This window comes from Parus major, chromosome 6 (assembly GCF_001522545.3).
Source record: "Parus major isolate Abel chromosome 6, Parus_major1.1, whole genome shotgun sequence".
Classification (NCBI taxonomy): Eukaryota; Metazoa; Chordata; class Aves; order Passeriformes; family Paridae; genus Parus; species Parus major.
In genome coordinates this window covers 29,361,271-29,378,515 of record NC_031775.1, presented here as the reverse complement: position 1 = coordinate 29,378,515, position 17,245 = coordinate 29,361,271, and the positions used below count along the sequence as shown (strand labels likewise).

The window sequence follows — 17,245 nt, the reverse complement described above, 5'->3', positions numbered from 1 at the left end:
CACACATTTTCACCTTCTACTGTTTATTTTGTTGGTTCTCAGCCTGGGAACAAGATTGGCATCACTTGCTCTGCTCAAGGGATTCCTGGAGGATTTGTGGGAATCTGAGCCAGCTCTTAAACCTGACCTATTGACAGGTGCAGCAAAAGGAATATGTAACAATAAAACTTTCCTGTTTATTTTTTCTAAAGGTACCAAATTACCATGCAGTGAATGTACTTATTCTCTGCATAATTCTGTCAATTAATGAACATCCAGGTCATTCTTTCTTTCTTTCTCACACTACTTCAGACAGACACTGAGCTGTAACATCCCATTTCTGTGACTCTTCAGTTTGGCTGAGGATTTTTTCCAGCAAAGTCTCTCATCCTTCTCACAGGGCAACAGAAACACTCTGCCCTAAATCAGATCTTTCCCCTTAACACAAAACATAAACCACTTTGGTTTGCTCTTATTTTTTGGTTTGTATTAAGGACAGGCTTAATTTATGAAGATGTCAAAGTGCAGCTCTAGGTTTGCATAGGATTTCAGTTTATTATGCTCAGAAATAACATAACAAAATAGTCTCATTGCCTGCATTTTCCAGCCATTCCAGCAGGGTTATTAACAGTCAGAAAGGCTGAAACTTCCCAATGAGAAAGGAAATGGAAATGACTGGGAGGACAATACTGGAAATTGGCTCCAGGAGGAGACTGGTGACAATGCCTGCTGAAAAAGCAGGCAGGTTCAAAAACAGCCAAAGGGAAGCAGGTCCATGAGGGCACCATTTCCCATCAAATTCCATCTTTCATCCCAATATTTTATCTGAACTGACCTACTTGGCATTACAAAGATTTCACATGCTTCTGTTGTTAAAATACCCCTGTGAGTCACAATAAAGAGCTTGGGGCAACAGTCAGTTTTACATTTGTAAACCACCTTCTAAAAAGTTACTTTTTAAGACCCAGGATGTCAGTTTGGCAAGTGTCACCCTTCCAAAAGGGTGTGAAAAATGAAAATCTCTTTTTGCCTCCATTGTGGGTTTATTTTTTAACTTCCAAGCAATGGCCAGTCCAGCCATCATCTGCTGCCTTCCAGGAATGGAGCTCCTCCCTGCCAGGGGCTCTGGCTAGACCATTAAAAGCAGAAATTATTAAATGCTGCTCTAACTGATGCTTGGCCTCACACCAGAGGAATTCTTTTGCCCAATCATGTGCAACACTCATAATATTAGACAGATTTAACTTTATTTTGCTTCTAATAAAATAGGTTAACCATTAAATCCAATGATGGAAGCCAACTCTTCTCTCAGCCTACTATTTCTCCATTTTTTTCATTTAATCTGTTATCTGGGCTAATTAGAACCAAAACAAGTATGTAATAGCTATTATTACACATTCTACTATAATTATTCCTGCCCTCACAGCCAGGATTTAGGCTTTTGGTGCCCAAGATGCTGTGTGCTCTATGCAGATGGGATAATTTCTGTCCAACCCCTGAAGCCACAGCTTCATGTGAGGTAAAAGACACACAGGAGAGCTTGGATCATCCAATAGGGTGCAAAATCAGGGTGTCAGTTTTGAGAATCCTGGATAAAAAAATGTCCAGAAAGGGTGGGGAAACAAAAGGAAGTTGGGTTTGGGAGATCTGTGTGCTGAAATCAGCCCTGCTGGGGTGGGAGTGGATTATTCAGCACCCCAAAGGTGTTTCAGACCTGGTGGCTCAGATGTGGCTCCACCTTGAGCTGAGCCTGGAGATTTCAAACAGGAATTGTAGGTCAAGAAAATGAAACAATTTCACATCTAAAATGAAATGTTTATCTCAAAATTCAGTGCAGCTATTGCATCGAGCTCAGATGAACTGAAGCCACATCTATTTGAAGACTCGGGAGTAATAAATTATCCCCAGAAACACATCACTTGTTTGACAACAATCTTATTTAAATAGAAATAGGTTCAAAGACAAAACATGGTCCACACATAAAATTTGGATATAATTATTTCCATAGTCCAGGTTTTTCAGAGGTCTCAAGAAAAAAAAACAAAATGAAGTATTTAAAAGTTTCCCACCTGACATAAAGAATTTTCTTTTTTTCTAAACATTTTCCTTGGGCATGAAAGTGAAGAAAAGCTACCCTAAAAAATTTAGAGGGATTTACAGTGTCATTGGCAGCACAGGAAAATGGTATTTTTATAATTGACCTTGAAATAGGAAAGCTGAGAGCTAACTCATTTAATTCCAGCCCACATTTATTTCATCACGTTTGTCAGAATGGGGAGTTAATTTTTCTCTGGGTGGTTGAGAAAACATCCCAGGTAATCAGCAAATCAGAGAGCTCTGTCAGGGAGAAACCCTGAGTTCCTCATATTAAACCAGAGCAGGCATTTCTGAAGCCCAAGAGCAACACAGACTGAACACTTGGAAGGGAGAATTTGCTGTTTGGAATTGACTTGTCAATGGTGAGGGGGATGCAATTTTGAAGGAAAATCGATGCAGAGAGATGGCAGTGGAGCTGAACAGTAAACAGTTGGTAAATAAATGCCTGTATGGTCTGAGCCCAAAACCTCCTTGGTGTTTTTTTATTTTTTCCTAGGAAATCAGACTGCATTTATTTTTAATTTGAATCCCGATTTCCTCAGATGCCAATCACTGCTGAATAAAAAAATCTAGCCTGAAAGCAAAACTACCAACAAGTGTTACAGACAGTCAGTCTAACTTGTGGATTCCTCACTAGGTTTTTACATATTTATGCCAAGGAATTTTCACTGTAATGTTTTATTACACAGTAAGCAAAATTACAGAGGCATAGCCCTCTGCATTCAACAGAAGTTATTAAAAATAGTGTGGTTTCTTGCAAAGTCTCACAAATTATGCATCACTTTTGAGAAGATTAAAAATGCTCCTGATGCAGGAACCTGGCAGCAGTTAAATTAGCATGGAGACAAAAGGAAAACGAAAGAGGGCAGAGAAAACAAAAAGAAAAAAGTCACCAAACCCTCCTTGCGAACTTCAGCAGAGAGAGCTGGTTCATATCCTTCAATTCCAAATTCAGATCAGCTGTGTGAGCCAAAAACCTCCCTTGGCTTGTGGCAGTGCCTTGCCAAGCCATAATTAACAGTGCTGTTTGCACACTGCACAAATCACATCAGCTCCCAGTGCCTGGAATCTCCCAGCGCTTCCCAGCGTGTCCAGCACGGCTCCAGGAGCTCCTCTGGGCTCCTCTCCAGCTCCAGCATCCCTGAGCTGCTCCAGGGGGCTGCTCAACAGCACAGGGACACAAACACAGCCACAGGGACAAGCAACAGAAGGTTGTTGTTGGGCTGTTTTCCTTTGCTGTCATTGTTTTTTTTTCCTGTTGGTGATGCTGAAGCAAAGTCCAGAATATTTCCATCATTATAAAGTTGTGCCGTTATCATTTGCTGGAGAACTGCCCAGACTGAACTGGTTTTCTCAAAAAGATAAAACAGAGGGTGGGAAACATTTCAATGCAAAGAGTAAAGCAAAAAGGGGAATTCCTGGAGGAGGTGGTTTGATGCAGGCATTTTAATCCCATCTTTAACATACTTCATCTCTTCTACTTCCCTCATACAGTGTCACAGACCAATTTGTGCCCTGAGTTCCAGAGCTGCTTGAGGGAAACAGAATCTGCCCTTCAGAAGATCTACCTTGTTCCCCTGCAGTTGGGTATTTTTTACTGCATGAAGGCAGCATCTCTTTATCCAAATATGCAATAATAGAGTGACAGCAGTTTAGAAAGAGCAGGCAATGAAATTTCCATGTGTGTTTTGCAGCTGTGAAACTCATCTAACTTGTTGGCTTTTGAGATCAGGAGAATATATCCTGACCCATGACTGGGATCCCTAGGGTTCAGCACAGTACATAATCATTATTTATATTAATATAAGATATTCTTTAGCTGCTCGTTCAGCTCCTCTCTGTGAGGCAGCCTAGAACCTGAACACAACCTCATGATTGGTAATAATTGGCTCTGAATTTAATGAAAAATGTCAGTGGCTGAAAGGAGGACCATTGGGAACCTTCATATCCTGAGCCAGAAGGATGCATTTTGGCATTTTATTAAGGATTGTAATTCAGCTGAAAGACTCCAGCTTCATGGCTTTACATTTTGTCCCTCAGTGGCAGATATTCAACTTTGAATGACTCCAGACCATTCAATCATTTGGTTTTATGTTTATAAAGCCCAACATCAAGAAAACATGGGCACTCTGATATATTATTGTAGGCTCAGTAAAAGAATTGGCACGAGGAGAGCTTTTTGTTATACAAATACATAACAATGGACACACAGTGGGATAGACAAAGCAATGATTTGATATTGCTGTGATGATTAAAAAAGCAACCCCAAAGCCAAAGATTTAGATGACTGCTTTCATTATAAGAGATAAAAGTAAATTCCTCAAAGGAATTCATTAATCTAGGAAAGCTACTATGGCTCTTTAAGCAATGAAAGACCCTCATGTTTGAGACAATTTTATATAATTTCATATTTTCAAATAATTATTCTATGATTCTGTTATAAGGAGGGAAAAAATATGTTATTTAAAAAATACATTTCAAATTAATTTCATTCTGTAGTCATCAGGGTTTGAGCTATGTACATTTAAATGTTTGCTATCAGATGAAGTTCACAGAAGGAAAATAATCTGGGAGGTTATGGAATTGCTTAACTAAACTGTTTTTGAGCTCAAAATGGTATCTCCCAGATGAGTCCTATTTTAAAGCAAAGTAAATTTTCAGATATAATAATTTTGTCATGTCACAGTCAGCAAGAGAGTCCTATTTAGGCTTTCATAGATAATATTTAGTTTGCATTATTCACCTTTCCCATTAAAATATAGGTCCTGTTTCCAGAATAAAAAGTCTGCCTTCCTTCCTTTTTATTATTGATCATAATTTTTGACACCACAGTAGATTAAGGCAATGACATTTTGCCCTTGTTCAGTTTTCTTGTTGGCACAAGAATGAAAATGATGATAAAAACCATGGAAAAGAGCTTGGCTGTGACAATTCAAAAGAGCTCACTCCTATTTGAGTTAACAGCACAAAACCTACTCAGAAGAGGAAAATGAGAATATTTAAGGGTTAAATGATTCTTCTGATTACCTTGACTGCAAGAAGTTGGTACAGTTCAGCCACACTGAATGCACTGTGCCACTCCATTATGAAACCTTTAAATAAAAGGAAAATTCAGATTTAAAATAAAAAATAAAAATTCCCCATTTAATAACCCAAAGGAAAGGTTACAATAAAATCTTTGATGTTTAGCTCCAACAGGATGAATATGTGTTCAGGTGGAAGCAGTCAAGAAGAGTTTCACCCTTAGACTCCATTCTCATAAAGCCCATTTGATCCTGCTCTGTTGAAAGAAGTGAGGTGATAGTGGACACTGACAGTAGAAACTCTAACAGTAATAAAATGGGTAATTGGACATTTTTTCACAGACTTTTGACTGCTACAAGATATTTGGGAAATACAATGCAAAACTAGTTCAAACTGCTCACTGGTGAGCAGTGAAAGCTAAAGAACTTTTCCTTGCACTTTTGTTTTCTCCTTTATTTTGGTCTGCTTTTCAGGCAGAGGCATCTCAAAATAAGTCTTTGTTACACAAGGGGTGAAAAAGGAGCATTACCATATTCAATTTCCCACAAATGTCTGTTGTAGCAGTAAAAGCAGATGGCACCAGAAACAAATGAACATCAACTCTTCTTGGAGTACATCTAATGAGAACAGGTTGGGTTTGATGAAGATAATGACTTTTGAAAATTCATCAATTTTTATGCCACAAAAAGAAATTGCAGCAAACATTTCCCGTAGCGTGTGATCCTTGAATCCAGGCAGAAAGTTAATTTAATGGTCTTTCAAGGGCTGATCCTGTAAAAGGTCTCAGAACTGAGTACTTGATGAAGAAACTAAAGTCACTCAAAACTTTTTCAGGAGTCTACTGGCAACACACACACACACAACTGAAGGAGCTCAATTTGGTCAAAAACATTGCTGAAACTCTGCAGTGCCAAGAGGTTTTTTGGATCTATTAGCTGGGCATTTATAGCTGATCTTTCTGAAAGACCTGCCCTGGGTTAACTTCTGCCCAGGAACTGCTATATTTGTGCTGAAAATGCAGTACAGGGCTGTAGATGCTATGGCCAAGGATGCAAGTGATTTCCTGCAATCTGAATTTGTATTTACATATCTCTTTTTGCCCTATGTGGAGTGAGACTTAACAGTCCATTACCCCGTGGTTCTGAAGGCATAAAGGGTTGGTAAGGCAGGACAATAAAACATTTCTACACCTGCACCTTGTACAAAATAGCTGTGAAAAGTTTCTGCCTGGGAGTCTTGTAGGAATTTCCACAGGACTCAGATTAAATCATTCCCCTTTGAAGAACACATTGCTATGCCTATGATTTTGGAAGATTTCACTTATCTTTTCTATTATTTTCCTACATTCAGCTCAAAGGGAGCTCGGATTTTTCATGCTCAACACCTCTCTCTCTCTGCCCTGTTGTAAGTGCAGTCATCTCCCCCTTTGCTTTTTGCTGTGAAATTCCATGATAAAAACCATGAAGGCAGCCCCATACTCATCTCACTTTCATCATTTTGTCATTTTTTGGGATTTCCAGCACTTCCCCTTTCAGCATCCTCCCTAAAGGCTCCAGGAATAAGTGGACATAAAAGCCATTGATAACAAATATAGACATTAAGACTTTTCCTACAAAACGGTATTCATGTTTCTTCTGCAAACATTAAAAACCAGACACCTGGAGAAAAGAGATAACACAAATATTCTCTGGAAGAGCTTTCTTCCTCCAAGCGCTTCTGAGAATTTGCAATTCACATCAAAACTGAGCAGACTTGCAAATTCCTTGTCTGTGGATGTGGCATTAAAGCAAGGGTGAATATGGACATCAGGAATTCATCTCAGGTTAATAAACCCATGGTCTCCAGAGAAAGCTAAAAGGCAGTCACAGCACACAACCTCCAAAATGGCCCAATGACGTTGAAGTGACAATATTTAATAGGATTTGGTAGTTAAGATGTAGAAACAGTAATTCATTGTAGGTTACTTCTGAGTGTTTGTGCAATCAATGAAACTTTTTGAATTAAATCCAATTGTTTCTCAGAGAGAAGGAAAATTAAGTTCAAATCTAACTAACTGCAAATAAAATATTGACACTTTTTCACATATGCCCAAAATCTAAGAAGCATTTTGAAAGAGTTTGTCTCTATGCCTCACAAAACTATATAAATTTTATTCATGACAGGAATGTTTAGATGCAACTGAAAATTTAGAACATCTGTAATCTGAGATTTTGAGTTGAAACCAATGAAGATAGATTTTCAAAATATTGCTCAAGATGATCTTCTAAATACCAAATCACAAATATATTTGCCAAAAGAAAAAGCACAATAAAAGTATGAGAATTTTTTTAAAACAAATGCTGAACACTAACACAGGGTATTAAATAAGATTTATTAGCACTAACATAAGTGTAAAATAGGATTAGAGCCATTATAATGGTGAACCCAGACCTGATGTTCAGGAACAGGGTTTTGTCAATATGAATAGAAAAAGAGAGGAAAGAAAGAAGCTTGAAAATGTGGAGCCACTTGAGCATTGGCATGAATATATTAAAGAATGCCAGTGAATTTTCTCTAGCTGAAGAATTTTCATTTCAATGTCACTTACTGGAGACGATTACATAGCATTTTAGTTAATATTTGATGTTAATTAGATATACTGGCAGGAGAGACATGGCTCAACATCTTCTGCCTCTTCTCTCTCCTTTATTAAAACAACTTTGGCCTCAGGAGAGCAAAGGATTTTTACTACTTAACATTAGTATTATTAAGTATATTAAACATCATCTCAGCAAAGTGAGTTTTCAAGTGGTTTTCTGTTAAGTTTTCTCAGCTTCCTCTTCAGTAAGTTATTCCATTATACCCAGTACAGCTTTGCTGGAGAGAGGAGCATCCACCAAGCAGACATCCAAGATGCCAGGAAGATCCAGCCAGAAAAAATTCCTTTATTTTTGACATTTTGGCCACCTTTTTTGATTTTTTTCTTTCTTTCCTTGCTTACAAATCTTTGCATAAGCCATAAAATACCCCAGTGATCCCTAGGCTTACACAAGTCTGCTTCTTTTTGTATTTTCTAACAGCTGCAATGTTGCCAGCACTGCTGGATTTAATTAACCTGACAAAAGAGCCCTCTCCCTCTAGAAGAATTTTTATTCACTGAAGAAGACTCAAATATTAGGCCAGGCCTGTGGATCAGGAAGGCTGAAGTTTCCTGGCAGATGTCCATATCCACAGACAATAAGGAAGGCACTTTATTTGCCAGGCCCTGGAGTTTAAGCTGATGTACAACGTGGTATAGAGGATCTGAGTAAAAAGAAAAAAGATGATTTCCCTAGGCTGGGACAGGCTTGTGTAGCCTAGCAGGGGTCATTGGAAAATGATATGGCTGGCTGAGATTTTTCACTTTCAGAATTCTGGAATAGGCCAGAACATTCCCACACAACTGGCTGGGAGCCTGCTGCAGGAATCCCCTGGATATTGCTGCTCTGTTTGCTCCTTCCCTGGGTACACTCAGTGTTCTTTCTCACTGAAGTGACATGGCAAAGCTAACTAAAATCTCCCAAAATTCTCTGATAAAAGGCTCTTCTGTGCAGACACGACTCTGCCACACAAGCATGGCTGTACCATACAGATGAGGTCTGGCTGAGGGTTTGTCTGCTCCAGCCCCTGCCAGGGTAACTTTGATCTCTGAAGGCAATAAATCACATCAACAGGAGCAGGCATGTAGCAGTAAATGGGATATGACAGCATCTTTCCTCTCACAGCAGAGTTCCCTTGATTATGATCCCTCTGATCCCCGTCTCTTCCCTCTTGTCTAACAAAAATCCGCAGCTGGAAGGTTCAATGTGTTTATCACCAGCACTTCTAAACTTCAGCTCTCTGGAGCCACAGCTTATAAATGAAAAATTCCTGACTAACCCTCCAAATCCTGGCTCCAGGCTGCAGCCAGTGCCCCTCAGCAGTGTGGTTCTGTCAGGAGGGAGCTGCCAAGTCCCAGTGCAGAAGCAGCAGCTCCAACACCATCTGTCTGTGTGCCTGCACAGCTCGTGGTCCCTCTGGCAAGGCTGGATTAAAACATCAGAAGCTTTGCAACCCGTCAGCTTCAGGCTTGGAATTTCCTACCTGTCCTCGTGCCCTGGTGTTCGGGTGCTGGTCCCTTCCCTTTGTCCTGCTTTAATCCTGCCTGGATATGCTCAGAGTGAGGAGCTGCCTTCTTCCCTTGCAAAAATAACTTTGTCATGCTTAAAGGGAAGCTTTTTTAGACTTCTCCCAAAAACCAATCTTCCTATTCCTGCTCCTGTCCCAGCTCACATTCATCTTCCCTTGCCAGCTGTGTGCCCAGTTTTACACAGGGACTGGCAGAAGTGACTCAGCTGGGCTGGCAGGGAAAGAGGCTCTGGATGCTGGAGAAAATCTGTCAGGGCAGGACATTATGCACAGGGAAACCTCATCTGACCTCCAAGGGAGTCCCTGTAATACCAGGAGGGACTGGGAGGATTTACAGTGGTAGAAATTTATGATCCAGTTTTTTTCCATAAGTTAATATTGGATGTTTGCCTATGGATAATGCTTATTATATATTTTAATATTAAATTAGATTTTAATATTATGCATTTATAAAGACATAGAAAATAGAAAAGGAGCTGTTTGAGAGCAGTAATACAAGGAAATGCTTAGGAAAACAAAACAAAAATATTTTGTAAAAAATTATTTTCACCAGTGGTGTTTTGCTTGTATTAAAAGTTCTGAGAGAAAAAAAGTTTTAAAAACCCATCTCCCAAAGTCAATCCCAATGATCACAGAAGAGCAAGAAGTTTACCAAGAATAAAATGACTACTGATAGTTTAATTTCACACTGTCACATCCCGCTATCCAGGCTTTCCTTGCCAGGGCTCACTCATTTCCCAGCACAGGCTTTACAAGCAGGGGTGAATGAACACAGAATTTATAAACTGTATAAGGCAGCCTTGAAATCCTTTTTCTGTCTGAGCAGCAGCTGTGCTGCTCCTTTGCTGATGCAGAAGTGGCCACAGGCTCTCTGTGCTGGCCACGTGCTGGGTGTGTAATGTCAGCACAGCAGGCCCTCCATGCCATGGGGCTCTCCATTCCCAGCTCAGCTGGCTCCCCACAAGAATTATGTGCTTGAAGTGGATTAGAGAATTTCTATAGTGAGGCTGCCAGCAGTAAATGCAAAAATCTGTAGGCACACTACTTCAGTCTTCTCATAAATGAGAAATGTCAATTGTTGCTTGCCCTGCTCTGAAAGATGGGGACGGTTACATGGCAAAAATCAGAGCAAAAGCATGTTGCTATACTTTGTTTTAACCGTGGTTGGGGTTTTTTTTGTTTTTTGGTTTTTTTTCTGTTAAATTTCCTCTTTAAGATTAAAACTGGAATTATTTTAACCTGAAAAGGATATTTCCATTTTCATCCTTTGCAGAAGGTGTTGTCAACACCGGACCTGAATTCACAACAGATGCCTGTCCCTCTGAAATCACATTTTCCAATAATAATCTGCTCATTAAAATGACTCTGCTGTGTGTTTCATTCACTGCCTCAGGTCTTTCTGCCCTGTGCCACAGGAGTGCTGGGGAAGGACTCCATGAGGACACAAAGATCTAAACAGGATCTCACAGCTCAATGAGAAATACACTACAGTCCCAGAGATCTCAGGCTTTTCTTGAAATGCAGCATCTTCCCTCCCCAGTCTGGATCTTTCCTGCAACACTTGTGTTTGGGTTTATCACCCTCCTGGACTCAGCCTGTTCCAAACTGCACTCCATGGGCTGCTTTGGGAACTGGTTAAAAATAATGTGTTCAGGTCTGGAGGCAGCTTCTCATTAGAGGCAATCTTCCTCCAGCAGCTGAAATCAGGGAGGACAGGGAGTACTGAATTAACTGTTAAAAAGTGCTTTTGAATCCAGGTATTAAAAACCCTGTCTGCATTGTGGTTACTTCCTTTGGCTTTAATTGAGGTTTTATATTCTACTTCATATTCTACTAGTTTATACTTTTATATTCTACTAGTTATAAATGTGGACTCCTGAGTCTAAAAGGAACTCCAAGTTTCTATCTGAGCACCATAACAAGATCGAGTTCTTGGCTAACAAAAACCTTGTGAAGTGCTAAGGTTTTGAGCTGGTTTGGGAAAAAAAAATAAATCACCAAAATAAAATCAAGGTTCTGATGGAGCTTTTCACAAGGCAAGAGTGTAATCATGAAAAGCACACAGACAAGGCATAAAATCACTCCAGATGTGACAGTATGAAAGGCCAGAGCTTGGCAGTGAAAACAGAGGTTGCACAGGTAAGGGAAGCTCATCAGTCACAGAGGGAGAAGTGGCAGCCTAACTGAATATATTCAATATATTGTCCAGTGGGGCCCAGAAATAATGCACACCCCAGGGAGGATGGAGAGGAAAGGAGGGGTGTCTGCCACCCCCCACTTGTTTTCAGTGCTGGGAGAAGAGGTAACACACAGGGGGAGCAGAAGTGATGGGGTGAAGAGGGGAAAGCAGTGAGAAGAACCAGCTGAGGGCACATTCCTCATGCTCCATGAGGAGCCTCAGCCAAGCCCAGCAGGGCCTCACTCACCTGCCAGCAGTGAGCACAGAAAAAACACAATCTGCAGAAGGGTTTGTGTTGGGGTGGGACACTGGTGCCTTGGTTCTTTTCCCTAGGGCTGAGGCTGACCAGAGAGAGATTTGTTTTCTCATGTTTGGACTCAGTTGTTGATTTTTCTTTATCTATATTATATATTTACAGAGTACAAGGAGCTATATACACTAGGCTAACAAGGTACAAAATGGAGGGACAAAGAACTTTTCTGAGGCTTTTTATGTGTTTATTTACTTAATGATTAAATGCTAAGTAACCTATTTTTTTAGTGATTTAGTGACTCAACACTTGTGGGATGCAATGTGGATTATTTTACTTAATTATTTACTATTAAAAACAATTAGAAGAAGAAGATGAAGAAGGAAGAAGAACAAGAAGGAGAAAGAGATAACACCTTAATTTTTCTATTTTTAATTTCACATATTAATATAACTAAAACTTTACCTTTTTAACTTAGTGATTTAATACAACTCTAACTTACATTTCTGTTTTTTTACTTAGTTTTAGAAGCTTTCTCTATGGCTTTAAGTTAAACTCGGTGTTCTCCTGAGTTAGAACTTGTTAACACAGAAAATGGGATATTTTCTGTGCTTCTGACTCTAACAGGTGTAAAACCAAAATTCTTTACCATTCTAAACCTCTCCTTCACAGATCATCCCTTTGATTGAGAAAGCTATAAATACAGTGAGGAACTTTGCCATTTTAGCAATTTTTAGGGGTTTCCTAAGGTCAAAACACACCATTTTCTGTTTGCCTTTTATTTCTCATGCAAAAGAAATCTTTTTGGTGTTCTATTTCCTGCACTTCACTAACCTATTATTCCCATTATCCTACACTTACTCTTTTTCCTACCTTTGCTGGAGGATTCACAATCCCTTTGAAATCTACCTTGGCAGGCAAAAGTGCACTGCCTTTTCTGGCTGAAAAATGTGCTGCATTTTGAGGAGAAGGGAAAGACACCAAAATCTGGGAGTAACATCTTGCTCCATGAGATCAGGCCAAGCTGGATGGAGCCCTGAGCAGCCTGACCTGGAGGGTGGATCCCTGTCCATGGCAGGAGGGATGGAATGAAAGGATCTTTAAGGTCCCTTCTAACCCAAGGCTTTCCATGATTCTGTGATCCCTGACTTGCTCTTTGCCCCTGGCTCTGGGCCATTCCAGCAGTGGGCTGCCCACAGAGCACTGGGATGCTCTGTGTCTGATGATGTGTCACTGATGTCTGCCAAGAAGAAATCAACACTTGGAAAGCTCATCCTCACTTTTAGCTTCCCAATAATTGTTCCAGTGTGTTGCAAACACTGTGATTAATTTTAATTTTTAAATGGATGCCGATACTTACCTAAAAATACAATTCAGGTTATGGAAATGGCTCAAAAAATTACGTTTTTTTGTTTGAAACAGAAACAGATGAAGAGTTGTCTACTGAAAATGGCTTTATTTTACTTGTCAGTGGAACTTTTTCTGCTTCCAGAAGAACTTCAGTTTTTAAGTGCTTCAGCAAAGCACATAAAGGGAAGAAAAGTGATAATTTTACTAACACTGGGCAGTTCCTGCTCAGATTTTCCCCCACTTTCAGAATTGGGGTGGTTTTATTTTTTCCCCAGGTGAAATAGAACAAAAGCAGGAATGCCAATACATTTTCCAGGCAACACAGGCTTTGCTTTCCATTTGGTGATAAAAAAACACCTCCTCCTTGCAGCACAGGGATGATTTTTAAGAAATTAGCTGCAGAGGAAAGCTGACAGGCAGCATTCCTCATCTGTCACTACACAGCACCACTGCTGGGAAGTAGCAAATTTCATACTCAGCTTGCCTGTCAGCCTTGAGGGCTTTAGAGGACAGGGATTTTTTGGTTTTTGGGTTGTTTTTTTTTTTTGTTTAGTTTTCCAAGATGTAAATCAGAAACAAGGACTCTTGTTTGCTGGTATCTGCAAGGAGCCACATGAGTTGCTTTTGTTAGAGAAGTGTAGGGGGGTTCACAGATGAACAAATCTCTGCATGCAAAATGAGTGTGGGTTTTATTTTATTTCATCTTTAGATGAACATCTCAGCTGTAAAAATTATATCTTATAATAGTTGCTTAATTTTTGAAAGCATATAACAGCCACTATATAAAAATACTAAAAGTTATATTAAGTGTAAAAAAGCAGAGGGTTTTTTTTCCCCCTTTTTTTTAAGCTGGATTTCTTCACTGTTTAATGGAAAAACTCTGCTTTTGGTGTCTTTTTCTCCTAATTATCTCTGCAGACAGTACCATAGATGGTGCTAACTTTTTTTTTTAACCTATTATTCATCAAAGACTAACAAGATCTTAGTTCACACTCTTACTGAGCAGATCAGGAAAAAAGCAAACTTACCTTTGCATAAAAATTTGGGGTTTTCAAGGATAAAGTGCAGCAAGAACTTTTATCATGCTGTATAAAAGCATGAGTGTTGAGATATTAACATGTGTTTTATAACAGTCTGAGTTCCATTTTTGGATAGAAGACTGAATTTAAACAAAAAAAATTAATGTTTGCATAGTATTAATTCAGACTTTGAATTAGATTTATTTCTACTTATTGGATATACACAAGGTGTGTGGTATCTTCTCTGCCTGCAGAAACCAACCTGACAATTGTAATAATGCTGCATTGTCTTAAAAAAAATCATCAAAGAACAAGCCCAAGCTCCCCAAGATAAATTAAATATTGCATATGACTGCTGAAAAAAAAGTGTGATATTGACCTGAAATGACACCCAAGTCTGCCTCAGCTTGGAGCTGTGGGGCATTTTTCTCCAGGTGAAACCTTTGCTGGGTTTAATATTGCACTTGCTCAGAAAGTCTTGTCACCACTGCCTGCTTTCCTATCTGTCTTGTAAATTATTGCTGATGTTAAGCACTTCTGTTTAATAAGAACAGGTTAGACAGACAGAGTGCACCCCATCAAGCCCACTGATAAACACTGAAATGTCAAGGGGAGTGTTCAGGGACTGAGGGGGGGAATGGAGTGAGGACACTGATTAATCAGAAATTATTTACCTGGGCTGCCTGTGCCTACCCAGCCTGGATATTTCCTGAGAACACCTACACAGACTTTGTGAGCAGAGCAGCTCTGAGCTGCTCTCCTGGACAGTCTGGCAGCTCACACACCATACCTGGAGCTGTATTGCTGTGCTGAAGGAACACAGGGCTTGAAAGTTTTCCTTTACAAGAGTTCTTTAGAGTATTGGATAGGTTAAACTCTCTAAAGAGCATTGAAGAAAACATTAAGAGAAATAAAACCAACGGCTGGGCTACATTTTAATGAAATTTCTAAAAGTGTCCAGATGAAGAATATCTTTCCCCTCAGTTTTGCCAAGATTTCAGGGGTGGTTTGTTCTTCCCTGGCCCAGATGTGTTTCACAGCTGCAAAGTGAACTGGTGTTTGAATTTGGGATGTCTGATGTGCAAGGCTGAGGGGACATCAAGGACCTTCTCCAGCCTTCAGTTCCATGGTTTACCAAAGGTGAGGGATAAAACCCATCACCTGGGATGGCAAAGGGTGACAAAAAAACCAGACAATAAATGAAGGCAGGATCTGTGTTGTTGAAAGTCGCTCAGAGAAGATGAATCAATGAAATAGCCAGGTAATTTAGAGGGAAGAAGACAGAAAGGTAAACTGTAAGATCCCTTAGGATGCCTTTTATCTGCTTTTAAGTGATGTGTCAGCACACCAAGCACATTCCAAGATCACAACAGGAGTCCCCAGTTCTTTCCTAAACAATATTCCTGACAAATAGTTAATAGAGGTCAGGTGTTTGCCTGCTGATTCACTTCACAACTGAAAAAAAATGAATTGAGAGAAGGACCTACCAAAATAACTGAAAGTTAGGCTCCTCCTGATACCAGGTCTGGGGTTTTTTCCTAGTTTATATGCATTCTAAAAGTTGTCACAATACTGTTTCTCATCCAAGGGTTTCCCAAGCAGTATCATTAATCTGATGAAGAGATCTGGCCAGACCCTAAATTTCTTGTAATCTTAGGATGTCTTTGGATTCTAACAAATTAAAAGCACTCCAAACAGAGCTGTAAATAACCTGAGCAATGCTATCTAAAGGTCAAAGCATTTTCTAAAAATTTCCAATTAAAGCAAGCCAGAAGGAGGAAAAAGTCAAGTGTTCAATTCCTATATTGGTCATCATTTTTCAGCACCAGAGCTGTGGATTTCTGATTAGTCCATTGCACTAATTTCTTCAAACAGTATTTTAGTCACTGCCATGTTGATCATTTATTAATATGATAATTGTTCAAAAGGCACTGACAAGGAACAAGAAAAATCACGAAACATTAATCACACAGTCTATTTTTTAATACACACTGAGTCACAGGCTGGTTCTTATCTAGGTCAGTAGATATGGGGAGCTGCCAGGAGTGAGTGGAGCTGCAGGAGGGAGGAGGAGAAGGAAGAGGAGGAAATAGGAGGAAGAGGAAGAAATAGGAGGAAGAGGAGGATGCAAGACAAAACAGGAGAAAGCAGAAAGAAACAGGAGAGTGCAGGAGGTACCAGAGGAAGCAGAAGGCTGCAGGAGGAAGAGGAGAAAGAGGAGGAAGCAGTGCAAAAGTCCTCATGGGGAAGGGGAGTCCATGGGAATCTTGATTTCTCTCAAGGTGCAGACCTGCTGTGCCAGGCTGGCATCAGCCTTGGGCTGGTTGTATTTTATATTTTAACATAACTTCCTTTTTTCTTTTTCCTGCTTTCCCCTACTCCTCAGCTTCCCCTGCAGGCTCCTTTTGCTGATCTGTCTCTCTGTGGACCTGAGAGCTCAAGAAATCCACAGCATCATACATCAGTGCTGGATACACCTTTAGAGACCTAAACTCCTTGGCATCTGTTGAATGAACAGGTAAAATAGAACATTTCTCTCTGTGTCCAGTAAATATGCCTCCACATTTTTATCACCACCAGTGGTAGTGTTACCCTTTTATTTCAGGCTAACAGGCCACTCCGATAAATCATAGAATTGTTTAGGTTGGAAAAGCCCTTTAAAATAATGAAATAAGTGTTCAAATTCACTCTGACCCTCCTGGAGTTGTGTAGTTTTCTTTCTCTGCCATTATCATTTTCCATTAAGCAGATATAGTATTATAAATATGTTTGAAAATGCACAGCCAGAAAATGGTCCCCAAGCCAGTCCACCAATCCTGGGAAAAGCAATCCTGGAATGTTTGCTGAGAGATCCTGTGTTTGCCAGGGTGGTCTGTGGCAGAAATGGATTGGAGGAGATACAGAGGGCAAAGCCAGACTCCTGCTCCACAGACACCAACTCATTATAAACACACTTAAATATATTCTAAAATATATTCCTAAATATTTTGTAAAATTCCCAGAAAATATTTGCCATACAGACATAGACACAAACTGTTTTACTTGCTACTCTGTAAACTGCAGCTTCAGAATGTTCAAACTCTGCACTACATATGATTTTTAATTTCCATAACATCATAACTGAAGAAAAAAACCCAAATATCTTCAAGTCTGGTAATACTTTTGGATTAAAGCATGCTTAGATAACAGGCTGTATAAATA

At 39.7% G+C, this 17,245-nt stretch overlaps 1 long non-coding RNA gene across 1 annotated transcript in view; it reads right to left on the bottom strand.

Annotated features, from left to right (window-relative positions):
• Positions 1–17,245, bottom strand: part of LOC107206648 — a 31,819-nt gene that overhangs the window by 3,267 nt on the left and 11,307 nt on the right. The window contains exon 2 of the long non-coding RNA XR_004498140.1: positions 5,104–5,168. This is a non-coding gene — a long non-coding RNA (uncharacterized LOC107206648). The remainder of the gene's footprint in view (positions 1–5,103; positions 5,169–17,245) is intronic.